We start from the raw sequence: 25,547 nt of genomic DNA on the forward strand, positions 1-25,547 counted from the left end.
ACCTACAAACCAACAAAAGTTTGGGAATCGTGGTACCTTATATAAAATCCAACCCTCTTATATTTTTGTTATGAAAACAATACCAAAATAAAATGATAAAAATGTGAGGGCGGTGAGAATTTTAAAATTTTTTTAAACGTCATTTCGGCTCATCGGTTTTACCTTGTAATATTTATACCATGATCACAGTCAGTCAGTCACAGCGATTCCTCAGAAGCAGTCACAGCGTTCAGCTGTGATCATTCAGTACCTGTGATTTTTTCACAGGTACACGGATATTTGTCAACTCTAGTGCAAATATATTTTTTGTTTTCCGCCGAACAGTTTTATGAAAAAATTAGTTTCGGTATGTATTTCTTAATTTATGTGACAAAAGCTTGCTAAATAGTGTAATAGTCGGTAATAGTCTAGTTGAGGGGCCGACTGCTAATACGCTACCAAAAAAAAATATTGAGAGAGTTGTCAAACGGCGCGTTTTGACATCAGTATTAATAATCCGAAGGCGGAAAATAAAAATTTTAACGCGTTCAAAAGATATTAACGAAAAACCGAAAAAAGACTCGCGGGTACCTCCGAAACCGGGGGTCTGATCCATAGTATTTTTGCCAGAACACCTTTAGGCGTTGGCGGCCTTCGGCCGCGCTTATAAAAAATAACCCTGGGCTACGCCATGCAAAGTCCTGGTGTGTGGTATAACCGTGGCTACCGCCATGGTGATGCACAATTTTTTTGGTGGGTATAAACACAACAACAACCACATGGAAATCGCCAACTTCAACCGCAAATATCTCCGGACAGAGATACAATTTTTCTTTTCCGCCTTTGGATTTCCTTTTTTGGATTGTTCTCGAGATTAATACGCGTCTTTTGACACCTCACTCGATATTTTTGGTAGCGTATTAGCAGTCGACCCCTCAACTAGCAACTGCAAATATCTCAGGACAGAGAAAATTTTTCTTTTCCGCCTTCGGATTATTGTTCTCGATATTAATACGCGTCTTTTGACAACTCACTCGATATTTTTGGTAGCGTATTAGCAGTCGACCCCTCAACTAGACTATTACCCTAAATAGGGTAATAGTCTAGGGTAATAGTCTAGTTGAGGGGTCGACTGCTAATACGCTACCAAAAATATCGAGAGAGGTGTCAAACGACGCGTCTTGACAACAGTATTAATAATCCGATGGCGGAAAATAAAAGTTTTAACGCGATCAAAAGATATTAACGAAAAACCGAAAAAAGACCCACGGGTACCTCCGAAACCGGGGGTCGGATCCATAGTATTTTTGCGCAGACACCTTTCTGCGTTGGCGGCATTCGGCCGCGCTTATAAAGAATAACCCTGGGCTACGCTATGCCAAGTCCGGGTGTGTGGTATAACCGTGGCTACCGCCACGGTGATGCACAATTTTTTTTGTGGGTATGAACACAACAACAACCACATGGAAATCGCCAACTTCAACTGCAAATATCTCCGGACAGAGATAAAATTTTTCTTTTCCGCCTTCGGATTATTGTTCTCGAGATTAATACGAGTCTTTTGACACCTCACTCGATATTTTTGGTAGCGTATTAGCAGTCGACCCCTCAACTAGACTATTACCGTCGACTGCTAATACGCTACCAAACCTCCGAAACCGGGGGTCGGATCCATAGAATTTTTCCGCAGAACACCTTTCTGCGTTGGCGGCCTTCGGCCGCGCTTATAAAAAATAACCCTGGGCTACGCCATGCCAAGTCCGGGTGTGTGGTATATTTTTCTTTTCCGCCTTTGGATTATTGTTCTGGAGATTAATACGCGTCTTTTGACACCTCACTCGATATTTTTGGTAGCGTATTAGCAGTCGACCCCTCAACTAGACTATTACCGTCGACTGCTAATACGCTACCAAACCTCCGAAACCGGGGGTCGGATCCATAGAATTTTTCCGCAGAACACCTTTGTGCGTTGGCGGCCTTCGGCCGCGCTTATAAAAAAAACCCTGGGCTACGCCATGCCAAGTCTGGGGGTGTGGTATATCCGTGGCTACCGCCACGGTGATGCACAATTTTTTTGGGGGTATGACACAACAACAACCACATGGAAATCGCCAACTTCAACTGCAAATATCTCCGGACAGAGATACAATTTTGGGTTGGATTTTATATAAGGTGCCACGATTTTCAAACTTTTGTTGATTTGTAGGGATAGAGGGGGTCCTAAAAACCACAAGGGGTAATAGTCTAGTTGAGGGGTCGACTGCTAATACGCTACCAAAAATATCGAGAAAGGTGTCAAACGACGCGCCTTGACATCAGTGTTAATAATCCGAAGGCGGAAAAGAAAAATTTTAAAGCGTTCAAAAGATATTAACGAAAAACCGAAAAAAGACCCGCGGGTACCTCCGAAACCGAGGGTCGGTCCCATAGTATTTTTGCGCAGACACCTTTCTGCGTTGGCGGCATTCGGCCGCGCTTATAAAGAATAACCCTGGGCTACGCTATGCCAAGTCCGGGTGAGTGGTATAACCGTGGCTACCGCCACGGTGATGCACAATTTTTTTTGTGGGTATGAACACAACAACAACCACATGGAAATCGCCAACTTCAACTGCAAATATCTCCGGACAGAGATAAAATTTTTCTTTTCCGCCTTCGGATTATTGTTCTCGAGATTAATACGAGTCTTTTGACACCTCACTCGATATTTTTGGTAGACTATTACCCCACAAGGTTATCATCCGCAACCCTTGGAAACTCTTAATTTATGAAACATAAGCTGTTTAATTTCCAAATTTAGTAAAATTTCAACTTAAGTCCTGCACTTAAGATTCGGATCGCACATGTCGATAGCGGTATCAAAAGACGCGTATTTGCGTCAAGATTCAGAATCCGAAAGCAGAAACTATATTTTTTATCTCGTTTAAAAGTTATTCGCGGAAAACACGGCGGTACTATTGTCGCTTTTTTCGTTGTTGCAATTAAACAAACGAAAACAAAAAATAGTGTTGCCAGCTCCGCAACAATATCTTTTTATCTTGGTAGAACATTATAAGGTGGTGGCACGTCGACATAAATGCAAACAAACATACACTATCCATGTATTTTGTTTGTGTAAAACACTTTTAATAATTTGTAGTCTAATATTATTTGGAATGCTGCGCAGATGCTGTGTATTACGCAGAAGGACATCACCGTGGCGGTAGCCACGGTTATACCACACACTCGGACTTGGCATGGCGTAGCCCAGGGTTATTTTTTATAAGCGCGGCCGAATGCCGCTAACGCAGAAAGGTGTTCTGCGCAAAAATACTATGGATCCCACCACCCGGTTTCGGAGATACCCACGGATCTTTTTTCCGGTTTTTCGTTAATATCTTTTGAACGAGTTAAAATTTTTATTCTCCGCCTTCGGATTATTAATACTGATGTCAAGACGCGTCGTTTGACACCTCTCGATATTTTTGGTAGCGTATTTGCAGTCGACCCCTCAACTAGACTATTAGCGTTGTGTTTTTACCCACAAAAAAAGGTAATAGTCTAGTTGAGGGGTCGACTGCTAATACGCTACCAAAAATATCGAGAGACGTGTCAAAGACGCGTATTAATCTCGGGAACAATAATCCGAAGGCGGAAAAGAAAAATTTTATCTCTGTCCGGAGATATTTGCAGTTGAAGTTGGGGATTTTCATGTGGTTGTTGTTGTGTTAGTACCCACCAAAAAAATTGTGCATCACCGTTGCGGTAGCCAGAAAGGTGTTCTGCGCAAAAATACTATGGATCCCACCCCCGGTTTCGGAGGTACCCGCGGGTCTTTTTTCGGTTTTTCGTTAATATCTTTTGAATGAGTTAAAATTTGGTAGCGTATTAGCTGTCGACCCCTCAACTAGACTATTACCAAAGGCACTGATGACCTGATACGAAACGCTTCCCAAGGCAGTCGGTTCTATGTACCGGAGCGACTCGGGATTTTTCCCGACCAAGGACTGTCATTTCAGTGTGACCCCATTTAATTTGTTGCGTCCTTCCCACAAATTGTCATCCTCCCAGCAGCTCCTTGCAGCAGGACTGCTCCATATTCTCTTACTCCGCGAAGGCATCGAATTAAATCCGGGTCCGTCTCCTGACCCCGGTCCTGAGAAATGGTTTTGCTGCATCTGCTGAAAAAGAATATTTTTAGGACGGTCATACTCTGTTCAGTGTGTCTCCTGCAAGGGATGGTTGCATCGGACAGGTTGTTCTGGACTTGATCCCAAAACCCGACGTCCACGTAACTTTTATAAATCTTTTGTGGCTCCTTGCTGTTCACGCCCAAGGGCGCTTCGTAGTTTACGCCTAAGCGCCCCCCACTACCTTCCAGTAGCCCCGCTGCTCAGCAAGCCACAACAAGTCCCCGCTGCTGCTCGCGCCTCACGGCGCCAACAACTCAAGCAGCTGCCACCACTCATAACTACTACCTTCGTAGTAGAGTCGGTAGCAATGCTGAGCATCAGCCCCTGCCCCGTCTTCTCCCCCCTTCTTTTCCGGCAGCAATCGTGTTGGTCAGGGAAACAGACTCTTAGTCCCTACCTCCTTTTGCACCGTTTGCCAGCACAGAATATATAGGTTTGCGACATCCGCCCAATGCAGCTCCTGCCTTGGGTGGTGCCACTTTCCTAAATGTTCTGGTCTCCGCGACGGCAACCACCCGAGGGGTTTCATCGTGCCATGTTGCCAGGTCGCAAACCCAAATCATCCGGGTACCCCAATGCTTACCCAAGGACGCCCAGTCCCAGGGCCACAACAGCAATTGCGTCCTGGCCTTCCACACCCCAGGCGTAGTCACCCGCCACTTACCCCCAGAGTGGCGGTGTCTCCCCTTATGCACTTCAGAATTCTGCAATTAAACTGTAATGGACTAACTGGGAAGATTACGGAGATAGTCGATTTCATGAAGCGGCACAACATCCGCATTGCTGCGATTCAAGAGACTAAACTCACAGCAAGATCTGCATTGCAGACCTGCTCGGGATATAATGTCCACAGAAAAGACCGCGAGAGCGGGAATGGAGGCGGCCTCGCGTTTATCATACACCACTCTGTGCAATATTATATATTTGATCCTGGCATCGACCGCAGGGACAATGTCTTAGAACGTCAAGGCCTATCTGTCCGGTCAGGCGATGCAAACTTAGAAATCATCAACATCTACATCCCTCCTGCTACCTGTTGCCCCAGTGGATACCGCCCTAATATCAGAGCCTTATTCACTGGCAATAATGGCATTATCGTAGGCGATTTCTATGCCCATCACGATCTATGGCATTCAAACTTGCGGGCGGACAGTAGGGGTGAGATGTTGGCGGATCAAATAGAAGAAACGACGTTCTGCACAATAAACGGAGACGCCCCCACACGTATGGTAGGAACCTGTCACAATTCGCCAGATATCTCAATCGTGAGCGCAGAACTCGTAAACTGCGTGAACTGGCAGCCGATGGTAACATTGGCATCCGACCACCTGCCCATACTTATTTCGCTCGAGCGACTTCATCGTTACCGAAAAACGCACTTTCATAACTTTCAAAAAAGGAAAGTGGGAAGAATATAAATCCTTTACAGACAGCCGCTTTGCTGCCCTCCCTATCCCGACTGATGCCCGCCAAGGGGAGCGTGCCTTCCGTAAGGTCATTAAATCCGCCTCGGCACATTTCATTCCCGCCGGGAGAATTCCCGAAATCCGGCCCCACTTCCCGGCGGAAGCCGCAAACTTTGCGAGAGAACGTGACCTTATAAGACAGCTTGATCCAGGCGACCCCCAAATAAGGGATATAAACCAACGCATCAGATTGCTTGTGGATGAACACAAGCGGGCGAAATGGGAGGAGCACCTAAGAGGTTGTAACCTCTATACCGGTGTGGGTAAACTTTGGTCCACCGTAAAGTCCCTATCGAATCCGACTAAGCACAAAGTTTCCATCGCCTTTGGCGACAAAGTGCTGTCGGACGCGAAAAAATGCGCGAGCGCTTTCTGCCGACAATATATAATGCATCCTACGGTCGACAAAGATAGACGGAGAGCCAATAGACACGCACATAAACACAAATTCAGCGCGTCACCAATCACCATCACCGCTAAAGAGGTTGAGGACGCCATTGGTCGTGCTAAACCATCCAAAGCAGTGGGCCCAGACGGCATAGCCATGCCGATGCTTAAAAGCCTCGGGAAAGAGGGTTTCAAATATTTGTGGCATGTCTTCAATCTGTCTCTTTCCACCTTTGTCATAGCTGAGAAATGGAAAATGGCCAAGGTGGTCCCGCTACTAAAGCCTGGGAAACCAGCTAACATAGGTGAGTCGTATCGTCCGATATCTCTCCTAGCGCCAGTGGCAAAGACGCTTAAAGCCATTTTGCTCCTTATTTCCAAGCAAATTTGCAGCTAGCCCCTCATCAGCATGGCTTCAGAAAACTCCATAGCACTACCACCGCGCTAAATGCCATTAGCACCCAGATAAATTGCGGTTTAAATCAATACCCCCACCATAGAACAGTACTCGTAGCGCTAGACCTATCAAAAGCTTTCGATACGGTCAACCATGGCTCGTTACTGCAGGACCTGGAAGGGTCTACCCTTCCCCCATGTCTTAAAAGGTGGACCGCAAATTATCTGGGTGGTCGGCAGGCATCGGTGCAATTTAGAAACGAAACATCAAAACCAAGGAGAATTAAACAAGGGGTGCCACAGGGTGGTGTCCTATCCCCAATTTTGTTTAATTTCTACATATGTAAGCTACCTTCACCACCGGAAGGAGTCACAATCGTTTCCTACGCCGATGACTGCACAATAATGGCCACAGGCCCAGGCCCAAAGATCGATGCGCTATGCAATAAAATAAACGGCTACCTCCCTGATCTCTCCAGTTTTTTCGCCTCGCGAAACCTGGCATTATCACCGACTAAATCTTCCGCGACTTTATTTACAACATGGACGCCCCAAATGTCGACCATTTTGAACATCCACGTCAATGGCACTACGCTACCGACTGTCCTACACCCCAAAATCTTGGGTGTGACGTTTGATCAGGGTTAAATTTTGGTGAGCACGCAGCCGCAATTGTTCCGAGAATTCAGAGCCGTAACAAAATCCTCAAATCCCTCGCTGGCAGTACTTGGGGAAAAGATAAAGAAACGCTCATGACTACATACAAAGCAATTAGCCAGCCGATTACGTGCTACGCGTCACCCATATGGTCGCCAAGCCTAAAAATCACCCACTGGAAGAAACTACAGGCCTGCCAAAATACTGCTCTCAGAATCGCCACGGGCTGTCTTCTTATGTCCCCAGAACACCATCTGCGTAATGAGGCGAGAATACTCCCCATCAGGGAGAGAAATGAGATGCTGACCAAACAGTTCCTGTTGAATACCCAGAAACCTGGTCATCCCAACAGACATCTGATTGATGAACCAGCACCGCCTAGGGGCTTAAGGAGTCATCTCCGTAAGCATTTTGAGGAAATAGGGCACCTGAGAACCCAGCCGTATGAAGTGAAAAAAAACAAGCAGGTCCTTGGTGAACTCCATAAACACGCGTCGGACCTTTATGCCGGGTATTGCCCGGTGAATCCAGTGCTTAACGAAAATTATCCAAAACTTGCGGAAGAGGAACGCATACTCCCCAGGGAAACGCGTGTCACTCTTGCTCAACTTCGTTCTGGATACTGTAACAGGTTAAACTCTTACCTATCCAGAATCAACCCCGACATACAAAATGTATGCCCCGCTTGCAACGTGTCCCCACATGACACCAACCATCTCTTCAATTGTAATGTGGAACCAACACCTCTAACACCCCTTCCCTTATGGTCCACCCCTGTTGAAACGGCAAGTTTCCTTGGACTCCCGTTAGAGGATATTGATGACAATTTGTGATCGGTCGCGGCTATTAGGTGGGGCGAGCATTGCTACAACAACAACAACAGGGGTTCAAATATTTGGCGCATGTCTTCAACCTGTCTCTTTCCACCTTTGTCATACCCGAGAAATGGAAAATGGCCAAGGTGGTCCCACAACTAAAGCCTGGGAAACCAGCTAACATATGTGAGTCGTATCGTCCGATATCTCTCCTATCGCGAGTAGCAAAGACGCTTGAAGCCATTTTGCTCCCTTTTTTCCAAGCAAATCTGCTTTTAGCCTCTCATCAGCATGACTTCAGAAAACTCCATAGCACTACCACCGCGCTAATTGCCATTAGCACCCAGATAAATTGCGGTTTAAATCAATACCCGCACCATAGAACAGTACTCGTAGCGCTAGACCTATCAAAAGCTTTTGATACGGTCAACCATGGCTCGTTACTGCAGGACCTGGAAGGGTCTACCCTTCCCCCATGTCTTAAAAGGTGGACCGCAAATTATCTGGGTGGTCGGCAGGCATCGGTGCAATTTAGAAACGAAACATCAAAACCAAGGAGAATTACACAAGGGGTGCCACAGGGTGGTGTCCTATCCCCACTTTTGTTTAATTTCTACATATCTAAGCTACCTTCACCACCGGAAGGAGTCACAATCGTTTCCTACGCCGATGACTGCACAATAATGGCCACAGGCCCAGGCCCAAAGATCGATGCGCTATGCAATAAAATAAACGGCTACCTCCCTGATCTCTCCAGTTTTTTCGCCTTTCGAAACCTGGCATTATCACCGACTAAATCTTCCGCGACCTTATTTACAACATGGACGTCCCAAATGTCGACCATTTTGAACATCCACGTCGATGGCACTACGTTACCGACTGTCCTACACCCCAAAATTTTGGGTGTGACGTTTGATCAGGATCTACATTTTGGTGAGCACGCAGCCGCAATTGTTCCGAGAATTCAGAGCCGTAACAAAATCCTCAAATCCCTTGCTGGTAGTACCTGGGGAAAAGATAAAGAAACGCTCATGACTACATACAAAGCAATTAGCCAGCCGATTACGTGCTACGCGTCACCCATATGGTCGCCAAGCCTAAAAAGTACCCACTGGAAGAAACTACAGGCCTTCCAAAATACTGCTCTCAGAATCGCCACGGGCTGTCTTCTTATGTCCCCAGAACACCATCTGCATAATGAGGCGAGAATACTCCCGATCAGGGAGAGAAATGAGATGCTGACCAAACAATTTCTGTTGAACACCCAGAAACCTGAGCATCCCAACAGACATCTGATTGATGAACCAGCACTGCCTAGGGGCTTAAGGAGTCATCTTCGTAAGCATTTTGAGGAAATACGGCACCTGATAGCCCAGCCGTAGGAAGCGGAAAAACACAAGCAGGTCCTTGGTGAACTCCATATACTGTGGAACCAACGCCTCTAACACCCCCTTCCTTATGGTCCACCCCTGTTGAAACGGCAAGTTTCCTTGGACTCCCGTTAGAGGATATTGATGACAATTTGTGATCGGTCGCGGCTTTTAGGTGGGGCGAAGCATTGCTACAACAACAACAACAACCTGATACGAAACTTTCATTCTCTCTCAATTCGTTTACAGGAATGGGGCTTGAAATCAGCTGTCTGTTCATTCAATTGTAAACAAAAGTTCATTCGTTTCCAAGAATGGGGCTTAAAATCAGATGACTATAGAGTTGCCTAAAATACGCAAAAAAAATTATCCAAGAAATCCGTTCGGTTTCATTATTTTCAAATAAATCAGCAAGTAAGCTGAAAAAAAAAATTGACCATCACCGTGGCGGTAGCCACGGTTATACCACATACCCGGACTTGGCATGGCGTAGCCCAGGGTTATTCTTTATAAGCGCGGCCGAAGGCCGCCAACGCAGAAAGGTGTTCTGCGCAAAAATACTATGGATCCCACCCCCGGTTTTGGAGGTACCCGCGGGTCTTTTTTCGGTTTTTCGTTAATATCTTTTGAACGAGTTAAAATTTTTATTTTCCGCCTTTGGCTCATTAATACTGATAGCGTATTAGCAGTCGACCCCTCAACTAGACTATTACCAAACTTATTAAAATTTATAAAAAAGGTAAAGTTTTGTAGAAATATTTTGTGGTAGATAAGTGAAAAAATATGAAATAATATTGAAATAATTGCGTTGCTTTGCTTTGTTGCTCTGGCACCGCCATAAGATAACAATAAGCGGCTAGCCCCTTTTTTCACTTGATGCGACCAAAACGTGTATGTACATACATATGTATATCCACATACAATAAAAAACGCACAAAATGTATAAGAAATTACGAAATTATATCACTTGGTGAAGTATCTGCGTTGTCGTCCGCAAAAGGCTATTAATTAAACATCTTGCGTTAACCTATACGTGTACCTACAATTTATCTCAGCTGTCAAAAATGGAATGTCGCAACGCTCCACAAAAACATGGCCTTTATGCATCCATTTATATCAATGCGAAGACTAAGAAGCTGACTTATATTAATCGGAAGTTGCTACCAAAACCCGTTTCGTGTGCAGCCCTTCAATGAAAGGGACTGATAAATTTTCCACAGGTGAAAAGGAGTTATTTTTTTCGTCGGATTTGTAATCCTGACAAAAATTCGAGTGTTTTGATATCGCATTTGACAATCTTGAGTAAATTTTTGGTGAAAATCATAAATTAAACCTTTACCATGTAAAATACCCCAAAGTTATTCTGAAATGCCCAAATTTGATTTTGAGCATAATGGCATCTATGGCCAATGTTATAAAAAATGCAGTTTTTAACCCGCTCTCAGAGAGCGAGAAGTTTCATATCAGGTCATCAGTGACCAAAGGTAATAGTCTAGTTGAGGGGTCGACTGCTAATACGCTACCAAAAATATCGAGTGAGGTGTCAAAAGACGCTCCTCATGGAACTTGGGGGTGGGGAGGGAGGGATGGCCTGAAGGTTCAATGTCGCCATATAAATCGTTCCCGAGATGGTCGGGCCAGCACCTTAATGGCGCTGTGTTACCGGAGCGTATCGGATCTGTATCCGACAAAGGACCATCACATCGATAACACTCCCCAAAGCCTTCGGGGAGTAACCTAATCGCTACAACAACAACAACAACGCGTAGATATTTGCAGTTGAAGTTGGCGATTTCCATGTGGTTGTTGTTGTGGTTGCTGCTGTGTTTGTACCCACAAAAAAAATTGTGCATCACTGTGGCGGTAGCCACGGCTATACCACACACTCAGACTTGGTATGGCGTAGCCCAGGGTTATTTTTTATAAGCGTGGCCGAAGGCCGCTAACGCAGAAAGTGTTCTGTGCAAAAATACTATGGACGGAGGTACCCGCTGGTCTTTTTTCGGTTTTTCGTTAATATCTTTTGAACGCGTTAAATTTTTTTTATTTTCCGCCTTCGGATTATTAATATTGATGTCAAGACGCGTCGTTTGACACCTCTCTCGATATTTTTGGTAGCGTATTAGCAGTCGACCCCTAAACTAGACTATTACCCAGTCGACCCCTCAACTTGACTTTTACCAAAACTAACCCTGGGATACGCCATGCCAAGTCCGGGTGTGTTGTATAACCGTGGCTACCGCCACGGTGATGCACAATTTTTTTTGTGGGTACGACATATTAACAACCACATGAAAATCGCCAACTTCAACTGCAAATAACTCCGGACAGAGATACAATTTTTATATTTCTCCTTCGGATTATTGTTGTCGAGGTCAATACGAGTCCTTTGACACCTCTTTCGGTATTTTTGGACGCGTATTACCAGTGACATGCATTCGTATAGAATTACCATATATTGGTTCTAACATTAATATTATGATATTCTATCCAAAACCGAATTTTTTATGTTACTTAGTTATTTATTTATTACGGCTTAAAGCCTAATTCAAGATACAAATAGTACTATTCTATCTGATAGGTAGAGTTTTACAAAATTCATATAATTTTGCCTTAAAAACTAAGATTTCATTGCAGTTTTTAATTTCCAATGGGAGCTCGTTGTAACCCTTTAGGCCTTTGTAAAAAATGTTTTGCTTATCTATTTCTGTTCGAAAAAAGGGCAATTTAAAATTTTAAAATTATGTCTATTTCTAATATTTATATTGTGTTAGCTCCACTAGAACTACGTTACTACTTAAATATTCAGGTACATTTCCATGTTTTATATTAAATATCAATTTCATGGTATGAAAATAAATTTTTTGCTTGACACTCAACCAGTTAAACTTTTTTTACATATCAGCCGTTCTAGCATCTCTAATAGATAATAGATTTATAAATAATTATTTTATATTTTTCTTGTTTATACTTGGTAGATCTCTGCATAACACCAATCTTTTTCGCGACTTTCGCAACTGTGTAGTTTATATGTTCTTCAAATTTAAGTTTGTTATCAATTATAATCCCTAAATATTTTATGCTATTTACTTTTTGTATGGTTTCATTATATATTTTTAGCCCACCTAAGTCCTCATTAATATTTTTTCTTGTTATGACCATATATTTGGTTTTGTTTATATTAAGCTTTAGCCTATTCGCACATAGCCATGTGTATAAATTGTTGAGATCATTTTGCATTTTTAATACCGCAGTAGTAATATTATTGTCACTGATCATAAGTAATGCATCATCCGCAAATAGTTTGATATCACAGTCTTGTATCGCATTAACTATATCATTTATATATATTAGGAACAATATTGGTGCCAGGACCGAGCCTTGTGGTAAGCATATGTGCACTTCCAATACATCAGATATCGCTGTTTTTATAACTGTTCGCTGTTTCCTATGTTTTAAATAACTGCGGAACCAAGCAAGCTCTATGTCATTAATACCAATTTGTTGAAGTTTCGTGATAAGGATTTCCCTATCTACCGTTTCGAAGGCTCTTCTAAGGTCAAGAAAGACAGCAACCACCACCTTATCATTTAGATCATCTTTCCACTCCGATACCACAAAGTTAAGAGCTGTTTAAAACGAATGTTTTTTCCTAAAACCCGACTGTTGATTGACAAGTATTTTGTTTGAGTATAGATATTTTACCAATTGATTCTTAACATAAACTTCAAGGATTTTAGCGTCACTTGGCATGGTGTTTATGGGTCTAAGCTCTTCTGGCTGTATTGTCTTTTTAATTTTTTCAACTGGAATCACCGTTGACATTTTCCACTTTTCTGGTACAATACCATCTTCCAATAGGCGGCCACCATGGTGTGATGGTAGCGTGCTCCGCCTACCACACCGTATGCCCTGGGTTCACACCCCGGGCAAAGCAACATCAAAATTATAGAAATAAGGTTTTTCAATTAGAAGAAAATTTGTCTAAGCGGGGTCGCCCCTCGGCAGTGTTTGGCAAGCGCTCCGGGTGTATTTCTGCCATGAAAAGCTCTCAGGGAAAACTCATCTGCCTTGCAGATGCCGTTCGGAGTCGGCATAAAACATGTAGGTTTCTTTCCGGCCAATTTGTAGGGAAAATCAAGAGGAGCACGGCGCAAATTGGAAGAGAAGCCTTAGAGATCTTCGGACGTTATCGCGCCTTTATTATTTTATTTATTTATTTACCATCTTCCAAACTGCTATTAATTATTTGGGCATAGAAATACCCTGTATACACTATAGAGTCCTTCATTTTTATAACTTCATCAGTCGTTATTTTAGGAAACTTAAATTCAGAATTGGCTTGACTACCGCTGAGTGCTATATCGAAATATTCTATATTGTTATTTATTTCTATCACACTATTTATAAAAAATTTGTTAAGGCCATTTGCCAAGGCAAGTTCATCTTCTACCAATATACCATCGATTACCGCTTTATTAATACCATCGTTATCCCGCGCCAAGCAGACCGTCGATTTAAGGTACTTCCACATATCTTTGGCGTTGTTTTCATTCATTATAACTTTATTTTCCATGTATTTAATTTTCTTTATTTTAACTAGGTTTTTACACATTTTATTAATATTTTTGTATTCTTCCCACAGTCCTGTCTGTATAGCACATGTATACAAATAAAATTTACATATGTTTATTTGTGCGAGTTCTCTATCGTACCACTTTATCATTAGTTTTATATATACTTCTTTTTCATAGGTTGAATTTTCCATCGCTTGCGTTAAAATGTGGTTCACTAGTTCAACTTTATCATCTATTAATAAATTTTCATTGAAAGTAAAATTAAAGGACCTAAGTAGGTTTAATAAACTGTCATTACTATATTTATCCCAAGCAATTATTTTCTTAATCACTCTCATCTTATATGATTTAGATATTTGAACATTGAACATTATTGTTTCATGATCAGAAATTCTGTATGCTTGCAAAGATTTACACTTTATTTCTTCAGAATTTGAATATATGAGATCAATTTTAGATTCAGTTGTATCCGTTATTCGTGTATTAAAATCCACTTTTTGAACCATACCCATCAAGGAAAATATTTCATTCAGTTTTGTACTGTATGTTGATATGTGATTCATGTTGATATTAAAATCACCAACTAGTATATTGTGGTTACTTTTTTCATATTTATCAATTAATATTTCATTTAAATAGTCTAGGAAGGCTGCATCACTTGTGCTGGGCGAGTGGTAGAGCACCCCTATTTGCCACTTTTTTCCAAGTTTTTTCAATTTTATTATAATGCACCACAAATTCATGTTTACACTACCATTATATATTATATTAAAATTTATTTCTCTATGTACATATATTAGTACTCCGCCAGAATGGCTACTGTGGGAATCACATCTTATCATGTTAAAAGATGCTATTTCTAATTAATTATCTTCAATATCTTTTGTTGTACACGTTTCAGAGCATAATATAGTATATTTGAAACTATACTATTAATGTTTAGTTAAATACATTTTAATATATTGTTATCAGCTTTTGCAGACTTGCTTTTTCGATTAACTTTTGCGGGAATATAATCAAGTTGATCTGTAACTTCTGAGTAGGGCGTTAGTTGCTAATAGCCAAGCCTATGCTTTTTTGCACTTAAGTGCTTTAAATAAACCGGACATTGTCGGCTATTACACAAGTGATTTACATGTAGCCCTAAGTTTAATTTTTCATTGGCATTTACGCAATTTATACACTTGTTTATAGGCGTTTCATTACACTCCGTGGTTTTATGTTTACCCCAACTTTATGGTTGTATCCTTTACATTTGAAACATGTTGTCACATTAACACCATCGTAAAACCTGCATCTTTCCCATCCTACGTTAGTTTATCTAACTTCATAACGTTGGTAAACATATCTTCACCCACCTCTACAATTGCATTATAGTAGTTTTTGTTGTTTGTTTTGACATTGTATTGTTTAATAATTTTTATTTCGCCCTGCTCTAGGCATTTGTTTTGGTTCTTTAAACACTCTATTAATTCATTATTATTTTTTTTTCAAAGTGCAAGCCAGTTATAAATATTCTTGGTTTATAGTCCCGTGGGATCTTTATTTCATATTCATCACTTATTTGTTTGTCCATAATTTCTTTGATTTTATCCCTTTCACTTTCATTTATACTATCAATCACCATAACACCATTTTGGCCTGCTTTGATATCAGTGATTTTTAGCTCTTTAGGGTTAATTTTATTGTTTAAATCTTTTTTTGTTTTTTCACTACTTTGTTTTGTTTTCGGCTTCACAATGATAGGAGTGCGTTTCTTAAATTCCAGCACGTCCCTGTTTGTATGCATATTATCACTCATTTTCAATGCATTTGCATATGATTTTTGCTGTTGCGTCACACTGCCTTTATCTTTCATTATTGTTTTTATTTCGCTACATAATTTTTCATTTTCATTTCCCAATACTTCCACTTGTTTTATCATTTGCTCTGCTACCTCCCGCACTTTCTTTATTTCTGCTGCATTTTATAAGTACATTTCTCGGTGCATTTTTAGGGTCGCTAACCTTTCATTATACTTATCATCCATCGCTTTCATTAGATCTTTTAGCTATTTCTTGCTGGTTTGTATTGCCCGTACAAATTCGTTTTTATATTCTTTTAAGTATATACTATTTTTGTTAACAATCTCTTGCATGTCTCTTACAACTAAGTCAACATTATGTATATACGTAATGCACTCATCACAAATAAACTTCACCATTGGATGCGATCCTATTACATTGGCTTTGTAGCTATCCAACCCAGAACATTTTGGTACAGAGTGGTATACCTTTCCACATACACCCACACACCTGACACCTGTCTCTCCACGTATTGCAACTTTGCATTTATCACATTTGGTGGTTTCGGACATTTCGTCTTTGAAACCGCGCGCTTTTCACTATTTTATATTATTTGTATATATGTATCTCGTTAGACGAACATGCATACATACATATGTATGTGTTTTATTAGTTTATTTGAGTCACTTTCACGATTTTTATATTGGTTTTGACCATGTTTTAAAACAAACTCCAAGAGCAAAATTAAACACGTCCGACCCGCTCGAATGGCAACACCGCATTTATTGGTGGAAATAACGTTTTTGTCGTGGAAAAGAAATCTCAACGGTCAACCGGAATACAGAATTTTCAATTCAAGAATTGTATTGTGGTTTCCCGCAAAAAGAAGGGTAGTAGTGCATTTAAGGAGCCCCACCCTAAAGTTGGGCCAAAATTTTCGAGTGAGGTATCAAAAGACGCGTATTAATCTCGAAAACAATGATCCGAAGGCGAAAAAGAAAAATTTTATCTCTGTCCGGAGATATTTGCAGTTGAAGTTGGCGATTTTCATGTGGTTGTTGTTAGATAGATAGATTGATTGATTGATATTTATTATTATGTTTACATATTTTTTGATTTCACAATAAATTTTAAATATCACAAATTCATTTTCAATTCACAGACGTGTATGATATATATATATATTAAGTAATAAAAAGTAAAAAGTAATAAAAAGTATTTTAGCCTCGAATAAGATCTATACATAGCCGTTTAAAATTCATAATATTATTCTCTCCTTTGATATAATCAGGTAACGAGTTAAATATGTTAAGGCCCTTATATAATAATGTGTTTTGGGCTGCAGTAGTCCGCTGTAATCCTAGTCGAAAGTCATTCGCATTCCGCACAGCATATTGGTGTGTATCTCTAACATACTGAATGCAACTTGTTAAATACATCGGCGCCCTGTTCTGTTTAATTTTAAAAATCATTATTAGTGTATTGAGCATCAGTTTTTGCTCAATATTTAGCCATTTCAATGTTTCAAGCATGTGACTTATTGGCGTGTATTTGTGGCATTTTATTATTGATCTCATACATTTGTTTTGTAATTTCTGTATTCTTCCTATTTGTGATTGGTTATCATATGTGTATAGAATTGTGGAACAGTATTCAAAATATGGCTTTATGATTGTATTGTATATTTTTATTGCTGTTAAAGTGTCTATTTCGTATTTTTCTAAAGAAGTACATTTTTTTGCAGCTTTTTTACACAAACTGTCCACGTGATTGTTAAATTTGAGCTCATTGTCTATTATTACACCTAAGTATTTCATATTGGTTACTTGCTCAATACTAGTATTATTTATCACTAAATTTATTTCGCTATTTGTATTCATCACCATTACTTTTGTTTTCTGTTCATTCAAATTGAGCCTATTCATTTTAAGCCATTTCATAATTTCATCTATATCACATTCTAACTTTCGTTTACATTCTTCCACTGTTTCTGCTTCTGTATATACCAATGTATCGTCTGCATACATTACCAATTTGGATTTTGATATCACTTTCTATATCATTTATGTAAATTATAAACAGAATTGCTCCCAGAAGAGATCCTTGGGGCACCCCTGTATTCACATATGAAAAACTTGATTTTGTGGATTTTATTTTTGTTTGCTGTCTACGATTTGTAAGGTAGTCCTTAAACCAAAGTAGCTCTTTTCCTCTTATTCCATACATATACAGCTTTTTTATGAATACCTCTGTCTATTGTTTCAAATGCTCTTTTAAAATCAAGAAATAGAGCTGCTATTATTGTTTTTCGTGGACGCTTCTTCCACTCACTTACGACGAAGTTTATTGCACTTTCACATGAATGATTCTTACAAAATCCGGACTGGTTTAGAGACAGTATATTATTAGTTTCTAGGTACGTTTGTAGTTGATTTTTCACAACACTTTCCATTATTTTTTCAAATATCTTAAGAGTATTTATTGGACGAAACTCTTCACATTTTTTTGTTTTAGCGATTTTTTCAACTGGCACTACCAATGAGTCCTTCCATTCATTTGGGAATACTCCGCTCATTAATGAATGATTTATTAAATTTGTTAAGAAGGCCCAAGTACATTCCAGTTGTCCAAAATGATCTTTGGGCTCACATTATTCCAATCCTTTTTGTTCTTAAGTTTTTTACAAATTGCCTTTAGTTCGCAAATTTGTTTTTCTTTAAAATGAAAGGTTTCAGGACAATGATCAATATTGTTAATATATATTTCTTTATCAATTGAATGATCTATTAATTCTATGCTCTCAATGAAGTATTTATTGAGCTTATCAGCTATTTCATTTTCATCACTTGTTTCTTCGTTTTTATAAATTATAGAGCTTATTTCGTTTACATCTTTGCTAAGTATTAAATTTTTAAGTATTCTCCACATTTCTTTTTGATTTGTTGCGCTATTGATTTTTGGCTCAAAATATTTATTTTTTGCCTTTATTATCTCTTGTTTGTATGTTTTACATACACTTTTATAAATTAACCATGAATTGGTATCGTCCATTACTCTTGCAGCTTGGTATGCTCTAATTTTATTTATTTTTAGCTTCTTTAACGTTGAGTTAAACCATTTGTTGCGACTTGAGCTATTTCTAATCGTTCTACTTCTCGTATTAGCTTCCACCAAATCTTGTATGCACTTTTCCAGAATAACAGTGTTTATTTTATCATCATATGCGTTACTATGTTTTAGGTTTTTGTTTAAAAGCATTCTATTAAAATATATAAAATCTTTACTTATTTCCGTTATTGTTTCCAGTTTATCTTGAAATGTGTTGCAAAATTCACGTTCCAAGCTATTTGGTGATCTATAAAGCCCCATGATGTACAGCTCGTTGTTATCAACGATGCATTTTATTGTTAATGTCCATATTTTCATATCACTGACTAGACAGTCTACAATATTCGCTTTAATTTCTTTATGCGTGTATATAATCACGCCACCTGTTCTTCGAGAGCTTGATACACACTGAAAACTATTGAAATTTTGTAGTTTTTTTTCACTAAGTTCTATGTCTTCAGTTACATGAGTTTCCGATAGAATTATTATATCGTATTGATGCTCTTCTATAATGTTCTCTAACTCCGCTTTATTATTTATAAGTCCTTGTATATTTGCATAAAAAAGTATTATTGACTTTGATTGCTAGTAACCATTTTTTCTCCTTTTAGCTTCCAGTTTATTCACATATAGTGGACAACTTTTACTAAATGTCACGTGATTAATGTCCACATCGATATTTAGTCTTTCTTTCGCACGTATGCAGTTAATACATTTATTTGTTAATTCTCGGTTGCAATCCCTTGAACTATGTTTTTCTAAACATTTCACACAGATTTCTTCATTTTTACATTGTGCGGCTTTGTGGTTGAATCCTCTTCATTTATAGCACTGTTGTACCTCAAGGCCATCAAAAACTCTACATTTTTCCCAACCTATATTTACTTTTTCGGCGGCGATAGTGTTTTGGAACGTTTCCGGATTTGCTCCGATTAATGCATTGTAGTATATTACATTGAGCTTTTTTGTTTCATACTGTTTTAAAATTTTCAGATTTCCATCCGCAATGTAAGTATTTTGTTTTTTTAACATTTCAATTATTTTTTCATCTGAATATTACAAATCTATATTACATATACTCGATATTACAAATCTATGAGACATAAATTTGGGTATTTTTACTTCATATTTTTCGCCAATACGGTCCTCGATTGCACATTTTATTTTATTTCTTTCCGTGTCGTTTTCACTTTCGATTAATATCACACCATTTGCTCTAGACTGTACATTGCTTATTTTCAGTTCTTTTGGATCAACTTTTTCATTTAAATCGGTTTTTGTTTGATTGCTGTTTTGTTTTGATTTGGGCTTTATTATTAAAGGCACTTCTTTTCTAATATCTGGCATCACTCTCTTATCTTTTTTTAGTACTTCAGCAAATGACATTTGTTTGTTAGCGGCCTTCGTTTTACCGACTAACTCTTTTATTTCTTTTTGTGCTTTCTTATTTTCTTCGCTACTATTTTTAATTTCACTGCAAATTTTCTCGCTGTCTTTCTTAAATATCTCCGCTACATCTCTTATTTTCTTTACTTCACTTATATTTACTACTCATTTTTCTTGCACCTTTTGCATTTCTTTTATTCTCTCGCTAAATTTAATTTCAATCGCCTCTAATAATTTTTTTATTTCATACTCGTTATGTTTAAGCGCCAATTCGAATTCACCTTTGTACTCTTCTAATAGGGCGCCATTTTTGTTTATCACTGCTTGCATGTTTCGCATTGCAGAATCTATATTATATATATATGTAACAGTCGTCACACATAAATCTTAACAATTTATTTTGATTTAGCACAGTAGATGCATATTCATCTAGGCCAGAACACTTCGTTTTTAGGTGAAAAATCTTCCCGCAAACACCATCGCACCGTATTCCAGTTTCTCTGTTAATTGCTAATTTGCACTTATCACACGACATTTTTATTTTTGAGCTTTCGTGTATATTTGAATTAAAAAACAATTCATTGCTCGCTCGCACGTATTATAGTGTCTAAGTAAATTCAAAATATTGTTTTACTACTGCACATAAACCATTAAATTCAATTTATTTACAAATATCGCACGGAGCTAGTTAGATACACGTCCGAACTCGTTGAAATCGCAACAGATAGTTGTGTTGTACCCACAAAAAAAATTGGGTATCACCGTGGCGGTAGCCACGTGGATCCCACCCCCGGTTTCGGAAGTACCCGCGGGTTTTTTTTCGGGTTTGCCTTAATATCTTTTGAACGGGTAACAAAAGTTAACTTCCGCTTTCGGATTCTTGATCTAAACGTGAATACGCGTCTTTTGATACCCCACTCAAAAAAAAAAAGGCCCAATTTTAGGGTGGGCCCCTAAACTGCACAATTAACAAAAGAAGCATCAGGCCACAATCCTCTTCTGAGGAATTTTCCTACAAAAATTGTTTAGAAATTTACCTACGTCTGCGCGACGAGAAGAAAACTCCGACTTACCGCCAGGGTGTACGGAAGAGATACATATGTACTAATAATAATTTGGTATGATATATATCTGAGGAGATTAAGGTCTAGCTTTCCATCCAATTCGAAGGCTACGTATCGTGTATTCGTTTTCTACGAACTGGCTCACCTAGTTACATGTTTTGTGCCAACCCAAAAATTTATCTGCTTAGGTGGACGAACTTTTGGTGCCAAGGTAATGCCGAGGGAAATCAATACCATTTATAAACGTTTTCTTGAACAGTTTTGATGGATAGGCCAACCCACTAGCTCTACACCACGGCGGCAGTTCATTCAGCCTACTCCAACTGGACGATGATGTTTATCGTTTTTGCTGGCGTGGGCAAGTTATGGGAAGATCTCCACTGGGTTCGGAGAAGCAGGTTGTTGTTGTTGTTGTTGTTGTAGCAGTGCTTCGCCCCACCTAACAGCCGCGACCGATCACAAATTGTCATCAATATCCTCTAACGGGAGTCCAAGGAAACTTGCTGTTTCAACAGGGATGGACCATAAGGAAAGGGGTGTTAGAGGCGTTGGTTCCACATTACAATTAAAGAGATGGTTGGTGTCATGTGGGGACACATTGCAAGCGGGGCATACATTTTGTATGTCGGGGTTGATTCTGGATAGGTAAGAGTTTAACTTGTAACAGTATCCAGAACGAAGTTGAGCAAGAGTGACACGCGTTTCCCTGGGGAGTATGCGTTTCTCTTCCGCGAGTTTTGGATACTTTTCTTTGAGTACTGGATTCACCGGGCAATTCCCGGCATAAAGGTCCGACGCCTGTTTGTGGAGTTACCCAAGGACCTCCTTGTGTTTTTTCGCTTCATACGGCTGGGTTCTCAGGTGCCGTATTTCCTCAAAATGCTTACGGAGATGACTCCTTAAGCCCCTAGGCGGTGCTGGTTCATCAATCAGATGTCTGTTGGGATGCTCAGGTTTCTGGGTATTCAACAGGAACTGTTTGGTCAACATCTCATTTCTATCCCTGATGGGGAGTATTCTCGCCTCATTATGCAGATGGTGTTCTGGGGACATAAGAAGACAGCCCGTGGCGATTCTGAGAGCAGTATTTTGGCAGGCCTGTAGTTTCTTCCAGTGGGTGGTTTTTAGGCTTGGCGACCATATGGGTGACGCGTAGCACGTAATCGGCTGGCTAATTGCTTTGTATGTGGTCAAGAGCGTTTCTTTATATTTTCCCCAGGTACTGCCAGCGAGGGATTTGAGGATTTTGTTACGGCTCTGAATTCTCGGAACAATTGCGGCTGCGTGCTCACCAAAATGTAGATATTTTGACCTTTGACCTCATATTTGACCAATCCCCGTACTCAAAATTCCAAAAAAAAAAAAATCTCATATAAGCTGCGCCAGGTCTAGTGTACAGCCTGATAAGTAATTGTCCTAAGTCAATTTTATCATCTACAATCAGGTTGCTTGTATTTCTTACGCTGCCATTTTTAGGAGCGCGACATATCTTATTGCTGAAAATTTATATAGCGCTTTAACATATATATGTATTAAAGTAATTAAGACATTTTACAACACTGTATGTCATAAAGCGACTGCAGACGGACAACGGACTAACAGCGGAAACATGAATAAATAAGATAAAATGCAAAAAAGCAACAAAGGGATAACGGAACTTTTAAAATAGCGAATAGACAAATTTAAAAGTCATAGTTTGCGCTTGAGGACAGTTCATATGAAGTTGAGTAGTGAATCGGACGCGCCACGGCAAGTAAAAATAACTTCTTTTTTGTATATGTCAAAGCATAAGTGCAAAGTAAAAATGTTTAACTAAATAAATAAATTTAACCTAAAACATGTGTAATAGTGAACTAAACGTGTTTATGTAACTAAAAATAGTAGCGTACAACGCAAAACAATACGAAATTGAAATGTTAATTGTAAAACCGAAATAAACGAAATAAAAACAATTTTACGTAATTTTAAAGAAAAGAGCGTGTTAATCCTTTTCGAACCCCACAAATGGTGTCAGAAGTGCGGAAATTTTTTAATAAAAACTTTTATTTCATGCACCGTCCGATTATTTGTGCTAAAGCCGTTAAGCCACACACGTACATACAAAAAAAAAAAAGCTTGTCACAGATCGTTGTGAAAAATTCAGTGCTAGAAATGCAGCATCTGCATAAAACTGTACCAAAAATGTATATCGTGTTTAATTGAAGTCATACGATAGAACAGTTATACATTGGGGTGCCTATATGCAAAACCCTATCGTTGAAAAGCCATTATGCTCATCGCTCATATTTTGCGTGAAAAAGAAATAATAAATTTTGTCGCTTTGCGGCGTCCGTTTAACGAACAACGGAACACGAACTTTGAAGTGTTGCTATACTGCTGCTGGTGAACAAGTTGAGCAGTAAAACTTAAATGTTGGTGTGGGCGACTAAGTAAAAGCCCCACCGTTGATGTGTTACTGTACTGTTGTTGGTGAACAAGTCGAGTAGCCAAGCAGTAAAACTCTAATGTTGTTGTTGTGGGCGACCAAGTAAAAGCCCAACCGTTGATGTGTTACTGTACTGACATGGGCGAATAAGTCGCAGTAGCCCAGCAGTAAATCTACGATTCCGATAAGTGATATTATTTGGCGAACCTATGTTGCAGTTGATGGAAGAAACTTTACACCTACTAAGTTGCAGTTGTTGATACGAGCCGATGCCGCACTTACAAACGGGAAAGCTGAACACTGTCGAGACAAACTAACGATAAGTATAAGTTTATATACTAACTCGATTGTATTGTAGAATTGCTTTGAGTACTAATTTTTGCAAAAAATAAGAATATCCATTTCAATACATTATAACAAGGTAGATACCAAAAAAAAGTTATAAAGCTTACCGTGGCACAATGGATAGAGATGAAATATTAGGGTTGACCGTAAGTAATTTGAAAAGCAAACTCACTGAACTAGGGCTTTACACTAGTGGTCCTAAGGTAGTCCTTCAAGACAGACTTATGGAGCATTATGGAATTGAGCTTAGCGATGACGAAGACGAAGTCTTCGAGAATGCTTCCTCTGTACACTCCGTTGCCGTTGGGGTGCGTGAAACAACTAGAACACCCTTCACACTTCGTGACATCGAAGATTCTTTGTCTTGTTCTTCAGGTTCAGGCTAAGCATCAATAGAAAAGTGGTTAGAAATTTTTGAGGAGAACGCTGCAGCAGTGCAGTGGAATGATTTGCAAAAATTTATTTATGCAAAGCAATTGCTAAAAGGTGGTGCTAAGATGTTTGTTCAGTGCCAAAAAGGAATAAAAGACTGGGACTCTTTGAAAAAATCGTTAAAAGAAGAATTTGGTTCAGCAGTATCTGCGAGTGAAGTGCATCGTATGTTGCGCAATAGGCGAAAACAGTATAACGAAGATTACAAAGAGTACTTGTACAACCTCATGGAAATAGGGAAATGATTGATTTAGGTGATGTTAGCATAATCGAATATTTTATAGATGGCTTGCCAGATACGAGGTCCAACAAGGCAAATCTCTACCTGACAAGAAACATAAACGAGTTAAAAGAGCAAATAAGGGTTTACGAGAAAATCAGGGGAGGTAGCCAAGCAGCTGCAGTTAAATCAAGCGAACAATCTGGGAAATTACCAAAACAAGCGCAACACCAACAAGATAAACGCTGTTTTCGGTGCGGCGAAACAAACCAAATTTTGCATAATTGCCCCCAGGCTACAGTCACTTGTTTTAAATGCGTTCAACTGGGTCACATAGCGTCGAATTGTAAAAACCCCAAAAAGGAGTTAAAGGCAGAACCGCTTAATGCAACCATGATGAGTACAAAAAGCAGAACCGTATCACGGGGCGGACTTATTTTTAAAGACATTAAAATTCGGGGCTTCGTACATTCAGCACTCATAGATACAGGATGTGATTTATGCTTGATTAGATATGACGTGTTGGTATCATTAGGCGAATTCGAGTTAACCAACGAAAAGCATCAACTATTCGGTATAGCCGATAGTGCCTTGATAACTTTAGGTGGATTTAAGACCGAAGTAGAGTTTGAAGACTCCGCAGTTGTTATTAACTTTCATGTTGTTCGCGAGTGAGATTCCAGATTCGGTGTTATTATTGGCAATGACGTTTTGAAATGGGTGGACATAGTAATAAAGAATGATGAAGTGCAATTTAGAAAACGGGGAACTGTGTCCGCGAGTTGTGAGCCAATAACAATAGAAAGAAGCAGCGCAGTTGCTGGCGGACAGTCAGCCGTTGATAGCAAATTAGCTACGGACACTAAGTCAGTTGTTGGTAGAAAAGAAGAAACGTTCGAACTTTTTAATCAATTTGGAAATATATGCACGGCGGAAAGCCAAGAAAGAGAGAAAGAGTTAGATC

General features: G+C 39.5%; 1 protein-coding gene across 4 annotated transcripts in view; it reads left to right on the plus strand.

The window, feature by feature from the left end:
* Positions 1-219: 219 nt before the first annotated feature.
* Keap1 (kelch like ECH associated protein 1) overlaps positions 220-25,547 on the plus strand; it is a 557,804-nt gene continuing 532,476 nt past the window's right edge. For 2 of the 4 annotated variants that reach the window (XM_067760218.1, XM_067760219.1), the window contains exon 1: positions 229-346. The gene's annotated coding sequence lies outside the window, so the exon portion shown is untranslated. Of the gene's footprint in view, positions 347-25,547 lie in introns of all 4 variants that reach the window. The other 2 variants (XM_067760220.1, XM_067760221.1) reach the window with 2 other exon arrangements.

This window comes from Eurosta solidaginis, chromosome 1 (assembly GCF_040869045.1).
Source record: "Eurosta solidaginis isolate ZX-2024a chromosome 1, ASM4086904v1, whole genome shotgun sequence".
Lineage (NCBI taxonomy): Eukaryota > Metazoa > Arthropoda > Insecta > Diptera > Tephritidae > Eurosta > Eurosta solidaginis.